The sequence below is a fragment of the Lathyrus oleraceus genome, chromosome 2 (genome assembly GCF_024323335.1).
Source record: "Lathyrus oleraceus cultivar Zhongwan6 chromosome 2, CAAS_Psat_ZW6_1.0, whole genome shotgun sequence".
Classification (NCBI taxonomy): Eukaryota; Viridiplantae; Streptophyta; class Magnoliopsida; order Fabales; family Fabaceae; genus Lathyrus; species Lathyrus oleraceus.
The window spans coordinates 46886069-46893944 of record NC_066580.1 but is presented as its reverse complement, the minus strand read 5'-3'; the positions used below and the strand labels follow the sequence as shown (position 1 = coordinate 46893944).

At 31.6% G+C, this 7876-nt stretch overlaps 1 non-coding gene across 1 annotated transcript; it reads left to right on the top strand.

The window, feature by feature from the left end:
* Positions 1-3885: 3885 nt before the first annotated feature.
* TRNAH-GUG (transfer RNA histidin (anticodon GUG)) lies at positions 3886-3957 on the top strand. Its single transcript has one exon. It is a non-coding gene; the product is annotated as a tRNA-His (tRNA).
* The last annotated feature ends 3919 nt before the right edge of the window (positions 3958-7876 follow it).

The following is a 7876-nucleotide window of genomic DNA, read 5'->3' as shown; positions in this document are numbered from 1 at the left end:
TAGACCTGCTTGGTAGTTCAATATGGTGCATTCTAAGAACAACAACTTGTGTATTAGTTGGCCTAGACACACAAAAAACATAGCACTATAAAGTCTGGACCAAACAAATGAGACCACAAGAAAGTAATAAAATAACTCCTCATAACAGACAAATAAGGGACCACAACATAACACAACATGAACATATGTTCAAACATGAAAAAACACGAAAATGGGACCACAATAGATCAAAAACATAAACAAATCTTTAAACATGAAAAAACAATGAGTCTGGGACCACAACAGAACATAAACATAAACAAATCTTCAAACAGTGATTCATTGGAACTGGGACTACAATGAAACATAACATAAACTACCCAAAATACAAATAAAACATTGAAACTAGCATTACAAAACCAAGCAAAACCAGGAAAACAAAATATATACCTGGAAACATAAGATGGGTTTGACATTTCAGAAACACAGAAACGTTGGATTCTTGGATGACAAACACAAACAACGATTCAAGGATTCTTCGATTGAGAATGCGAATAATGATTGAAGAACTCTTGGATTGCAACGCGAACAAGGATTCAGAAAGAGTAAATGGCAATGGAGATGGAGATGTAAAGTTAGGGTTCTTATTCGTGTTTGCAAGTCGAGTTCAATGTGTTAAATGTTGAAATTTCTTATTCTAGTTTTTAATAAGTTAATTAACAAAATTATAAGTATTAATGAAATAATAGTAAATGTAATGAAATAACTTAATGTTAAATGGATTAAAATGACAGTAAATGTAATGAAATAACTTAATTTTAAATGGATTAAAATGACGTGAAAATATATTTGGTCAACTTGAGACTGACAAGTCATCACTAACAATGCCACATTATTAAAAATTAGTCCAAAATTAGAAAGAGGACTAAAATCCAAAAAAAATAATTAAAAAGGAACTAAAATCCTGGTTTTTAAATTTGGTGAAAAAAAAAAAGAGAAAATAGGGGGACCAAAGTTGCAATTAAGCTAATAATTTTTTAGTGGTAGTCAATTTACATTTCTAGTTATGTGATTCTTTAATTATCATATCAACTCTTTATTTCCATTGGTTTTTTAGCCCTTCGAACTTATAAGAACAATTCCACATTAATCAATGTCTAACTAGAAAGAATAACTAATAAAATTAAATTGATTTAATTATGCGACACTTGATTTCCATGAAATGTTTCAAACACCATTAAAGGTGCAATCAAAGGAAACAACAATAAACCACGTTGATGTTTGTAGCTCTTAAATGCCTCAAAATTGGTTCTCTGAAAGGGCTCTAAGTGCGGTTGTTTGAAGCTAAAAAAGAAGCCAGGGTTGTAGGTGCAACTGTTTGTTGGTTTTGTTTCTCATTAAAGTCTCACATTTGATTGTTGAACAAATTTTATTATAATAATATTTATAAAGCTCATTTATATAAGGGCTAGTGTCAACTTGACTATTGGATTTGTGCATTTATGACATGGGCTTTAGGCCCAACAATTTTTTTATCAAAATTTTAATTAATTAATTTTTTAAAAATCTAATTAAACTTATTAATTATTAATTTATTCTATAAAAATATCAATTAATAAAACATCCTAATCATCATTGTCGCGTCATTAAAAATAAATTTAATATCTTAGTCATCACTTTCACGTCTGCAAAAATGGAGGGAGGTCAAACAAATCCAAAGGGAAGTAAAGTTGAGTTTTGAAATTGGGGAATAAAAATTTAAAAATATCAAAATAGGGGAACTCAAAGTGCATTTAAGTCAAACAAATATATTTGTAAATTAATTTGTGTTTGAATTTGCATAGCTAATTGATTTAAAGTCTAAAAACAAATTGATGAAAATGTTAAGGAAGTAAAAATGCATCGATTAGAAGGGGTGATGCAAAAACGATGAAGGAACCAAATTGTAAAGAGAGATAAATGAGGTTGAGAATCGTTTCGAACGAGGGTGAGAATCATTTCAAATGAGATAATATTTCGGGAATGTGAGTTGCAATTTAATGGAGAGTGTCAAAGGGCGTGAGAAAGGAAAACCCTTAGACTATATTTGGATATTATGAATTTTAAATGATCCAAACAATAAAATATTATTACGTTATATTCCATTTCGTCGATCCATCCGATTTCATCCATTTAAACAAAAACTTAACATTTTTAAATTAATATAGACGGAAATAAGAAGAAAGAACAATTGGTATAGTGTTTTTATGTCAACACAAAATTCTTTTATAAATTCAAAATTAACTCCATATGGACTTTTAGAACCTTCATCCTCACCATTTGTTTCAAGTTTTGTTCTTTTCCATTTTTGTTTCAAGTTCTGTTCTACATATCCAATTTTAGATATTACTAATAAATCTTTAAAAAACTATTAATAGATATATTGTATAAATTAAAGAGGAACAAAATATTGGAGAAATTGCTTTCCATCTTATTAGATATATTATATTAATTTCATTTGTTATTAAATAAGAAAAGTTTAATATGTATAAAATTGTTTTCTATATATGAAATATTATTTTAAAAAATAAAATTTTGTTTACTATTTTTTTCCGCACCTAAATTAAAATTAATCTATTTATTTTTCATAGTTGATTCAAATTTGAAATAAAATGAAGTCACCATCTCAATTCAAATAGTAAAATAACTTTAATTAAATATTTTTTAATTCAAAATAAAATGTTTGTACTTCCTTTCTCATTTTCATTCAGAGATTATGTAGAATTGATTTAAAGTAATTTTCTCATGAGCAGAATTAAGGCATCGATTAATTTGTTGGATTTAAATTTTTAAAAATTATTCTAAGATATTTTTTATTTTTAAAAACCATATTTATACATGATTTTTTCTAATAGTATTCTAAAATTTAAAAAGAATTAGAAATGTTTGATAAAATGATGAAGTAAAGTCTTAATGTGCTGCAATGGGTTTGACTTGCAAGGTTATGATTTCAATGTCTAAGTTAGCAAGAAAATAAAGAGGAAATATGAGTTATAGAATTTTAAAATAAACAAGGTTTACAATTATCCCTAAAAAATTTAAATTTTCACTAAACACTTAAGTAGAAATATAACATGATAATTCTAAAACCATCATTTTAAAACAAACCCACCCCAAAATTTGAGTTTGATTCAAATAACCCCATATTTTTCATAGTTAAATGCAACACATAAAACATAATATTTTTAAAATCGAGCAAAATCATATGCACAAATATTGAGAGCCGTGTTAAATTTTTCGAGGTACTTGTTTAAATTAGTTATAATTTAATAAGGACAAAATAAATAAAAATCATATTTAATTATAATTTTAATTTGATAAATATTTTATGAAGTCTAATTTAATTATAATTAAATAATAAAAAACAGAGATCATATGTGGTAGGTCGCCTAACACACCCTCAAAGACGGTCATGTCCATACTCAATAATAAAAATTTCGTGATAAAATATATAAAACATGTTTTAATCAATTATTCTATTGATTTTTCTAAGAATCCTGTTAAAAAAAATTATTAAAAAATGTAATGCTCTAAAATTCAATTCTTAAAATTGTAGTAATAAACAAGTCTTTATTAATAAGTTTTAAAATAACGTTGTGCAACAATAATAATAGAGGGGTTAGAGTGAAAGAGGAAAAGAATGTGAAAAGGTGGTCGAAGTGGATTGAAAATTAAAACTTACCATGAATTCATTTGGATAAATATGCAATTGTTTATAAATATTACTCCTATCTAGTAATGACTAATGACACAACAATAATAAAGGTAGACTTATAAATAGACGTTTTTAATGTTTGATAAATCACTTAAAGATTAAAATATGATTTAACATATCTATACTATAATATATTGATAGCAAACACGAATGTGGCTGTAGTTTAGTGGTGAGAATTCCACGTTGTGGCCGTGGAGACCTGGGCTCGAATCCCAGCAGCCACAAATTATTTTATTTTCATGAACTGTTGATCAATATGGTTATTAGAGTTTTACACCCTCACTATTCAGCATTACTTTATTGCTATAATTACTTAATTATATATATATGAATAAGAGATTTTGGACTCACCTAATTTCATTTCCATTTTATCTTTTCAAATATAATTTATTTTGTTTTAAAAAAATACTAATATAATTTATTTTGTTTTAAAAAAATACTATTAACATGATGCAGTTTTTATTAAGTGAATGACAGTTAATTCTAAATTATGGTAACTGCGTGTAACAATCACGTTTAACTATCAGAGTTTATTTTTTCACTTTTATTATAAACCTATCAAAATGTACGTAACTACCAGAGTTTGGTGGAATTTGTGGAAACAAAATTAAAAATGGGTTCATTCAATGTTGGTAGAAACTTGATAAAACACAATCATCCAATTATACTTCATATATTACTGCCACGTTAAATATTACTGTGATCCCCACTATATAATACAATTTTTTTCTTCAAATGTGCGGTTATTAAGAGGGCTTATACCCACTATATAAATCCAACCACCACCATATCAATTTGCAAGTCTTGAGAGGTATCAGGAGTAAGATTAGTATTAGAACTAACAACTTATTATGTACAACATTCCCACATTAGCTTACCATACTCATTACTCTTGTATATATAAACAACATTGTATCTCATTATTATTCATTCAATGGAACAGTAATTTTTCTTCTTCTTCTTCTTGAATGCAACTACTTTCTTCTTCTTCTTTTGCTGCATAACTGATTTCTTGGTGCATAACCAACCAGTTCTTTATCTCATACATGATGAGTTCATGTTCTGTTGATATGGTATCAGAGCTATCTCAGCTCTGGTAGCCATTGTTTTTTCCTTTCTTCTCCTTTCTTCCTTCTTGTTTCCTTAACTCTGCAACAATGGCTGCTCAGAGTTTTACGGATTTCGCTACCAACTCTGCTAACCCTTACTACCTGCATCCGAACGAGAATCCAGCTCTTGTTCTCGTTTCTTCACCGCTCGATGACAAAAATTACCACACCTAGTCTCGCTCAATGCAAATCGCGTTGATCTCCAAAAACAAAGACAAATTCATCGACGACACTCTTCCAAAACCCTCTGTTTCAGACATTCTTTATGCGCCGTGGATCCGTTGCAACACGATGGTTCTTGCTGGATACAACGTTCAATCTCTGCACCAATTGCGCGATCAGTTCTATGGATTGACACAGCTGTGGGTGTTTGGAAGAATCTGCAGGTTCGATTTTCTCATAGCGACATCTTCCGTATATTTGACATTCAAGAAGACCTCTACATGTTCCGCCAAGGTACCTTAGACGTATCCAACTATTTTACTCATTTGAAAGTGCTATGGGATGAATTGGAAACTTATCATCCAATTCCATCTTATTCCTGTGCAATTCCCTGTTCTTGTGGTGCTTCGGGATCGATTCGTCGATATAGGGATCAAGACTATGTAATTCGATTTCTTAAGGGTTTGAATGAGAAATTTACTCATTCCAAGAGCCAAATCATGATGATGAATCCATTACCTGACATTGATAAAACCTTTTCTCTGGTAATTCAGCAAGAAAGAGAAATGAATCATGCCAACCCTGCAATTCTTCCCAGTGTTGGCAATCATGAAGAGAGTATAGCCTTGAGTGTATCGCATGATGCTCAGCCAAACAAATTCAATTCATATAGAGGTAAATATCAGGGTGCAACTGGTTCAAGAGGTCAAAATCGTGTCTGTACTCATTGTGGAAGAAATAACCATACCATTGATACTTGTTTCATCAAGCATGGGTATCCACCAGAATTCAAACACAAGAGCAAAGGCAATGGATTCAGTTCTCAGCAATCAGCAACAGCTAACACTGCATCAGAGATACCTGCACCAGGTTCAAGTTCCAACAATTCCTCTTATGGGTTGACTCAAGAGCAATACAACAACATTTTGGCACTGCTTCAGCATTCACAACCTGTTTCCACAGCCAATTCAGTGTCTACATCTCCTCTTATGCTAAATTCCTTGTTATCCAATGCCAATGGTAAGCCTCATTCCTTGTGGATCCTTGATACAGGAGCTACAGATCATATATCCTTTAATCTTTCAGCCTTTAATAGTTATCACAACATTGTTCCTATATCTGTCACTCTACCCAATGGTTCTCAATTGTCTGCTTCAATTTCTGGTTTTGTCAAACTTACACCATCTCTAACACTGCACAATGTTCTTTACATTCCTTCTTTCAATGTCAATTTTATCTCAGTAGCAAAATTGTCTCAAAGCAACAACTGTTTTGTTCAATTCAATGCTAACTCTTGCTCTATTATGCAGAATCCTTCCATGGAAACGATTGGTATAGCTGACCTGTAATATGGCTTATATGTCCTTCATTCCAATATATTTCCTCCTTCCTGTAATTTTGTATCTACTGATGATGATATATGGCATATGAGGCTAGGCCATCCATCTCATAAAGGTTTACAAACCATAGCTAAGATTTTCCCTTTTGTTTCTTGTAATGACAATGTTTCCCCTTGTGATTCTTGTCACTTTGCCAAACAAAGAAAACTCCCCTTTCCCGATAGTATTACTTGCACTAATGATATTTTTAACATTCTTCATGCTGATTTATGGGGGCCCTTTTCTACTGTCTCTATGATAGGACACAAATACTTTCTCACTCTAGTTGATGATCACTCTAGGTTCACATGGGTGATATTCCTTAAAACCAAAGCTGAAACTAGAGATAGCTTTATGAACTTTATAACATATGTTGAGAAACAGTTTAATAAACATGTAAAATGCTTGAGGTCTGATAATGGTGCAGAGTTTCTAGCCTTACACAGTTTCTTATCTGCTAAGGGCATTCTACATCAAAAATTCTGTGTTGAAACCCCTCAACAAAATGGGATTGTTGAAAGGAAACATCAACACATCCTTAATGTAGCTAGGCCCCTGCATTTCCAATCCAATGTGCCTTTAACCATGTGGAATTTTTGTGTGCAGCAAGCTATCCACATTATTAACAGACTCCCTACCCCTTTACTCAAACTAAAATGCCCATATGAAATTCTATATCAGGAACCTCCCTCCCTCATGCACCTTAAAGTGTTTGGCTGCATATGTTATGCTACATCTCTTATGGCCCATAGAACAAAATTTGACCCTAGAGCATGCAAGGCTGTTTTCATAGGCTATAAAGAAGGCACTAAAGGCTATATCCTATATGACTTGACTCATCACAGTATATTTGTCTCAAGACATGTGATATTTTATGAAAACACCTTTCCTTTCAAATCTCGAATTCATTCCCAAGACAGACAAAGTCCTGCCCCCAATGACAATACCAATCCTGCTTTTACTTTATGTGATGATACAGTCCCTATTGTACCATCAGATAATATCTTGCCTGAAATGCAACCATCAGGCAATAACTCTCCTGCACTGCAACCAACAGATAATACCCTGCCTGCTCTGCAACCATCAAATAATATCTTGTCAAATGTCCCTCATACTCTCAACTCAGGATCTCCTTCTAATCTCCTCATTAATGATAATCCCATCCCAAGCTCTCCTGTCCAAAACTCTCCACCATATCCCTTATCCATCAGTCCTATTCATCCTCATGTGAATATTAATGATGATCAGCCTCCTATAAGACACTCCACTAGAACCTCTAACCCTCCCTCATATCTTGCTGATATCATTGTTTTTCTACTTCTGTCAATCCTTCCTCTTCTAAAGTTAATTATCCTCTATCTTCAGTTTTGTCTTACAACAATTGCTCCCCAGATTTCCATCATTTTTGTTGCTCGATTTCCTCTAATCCTGAACCATCTAGTTTTCTACAGGCTAACAAATTTGAATGTTGGAAGCATGCTATGAATGTTGAA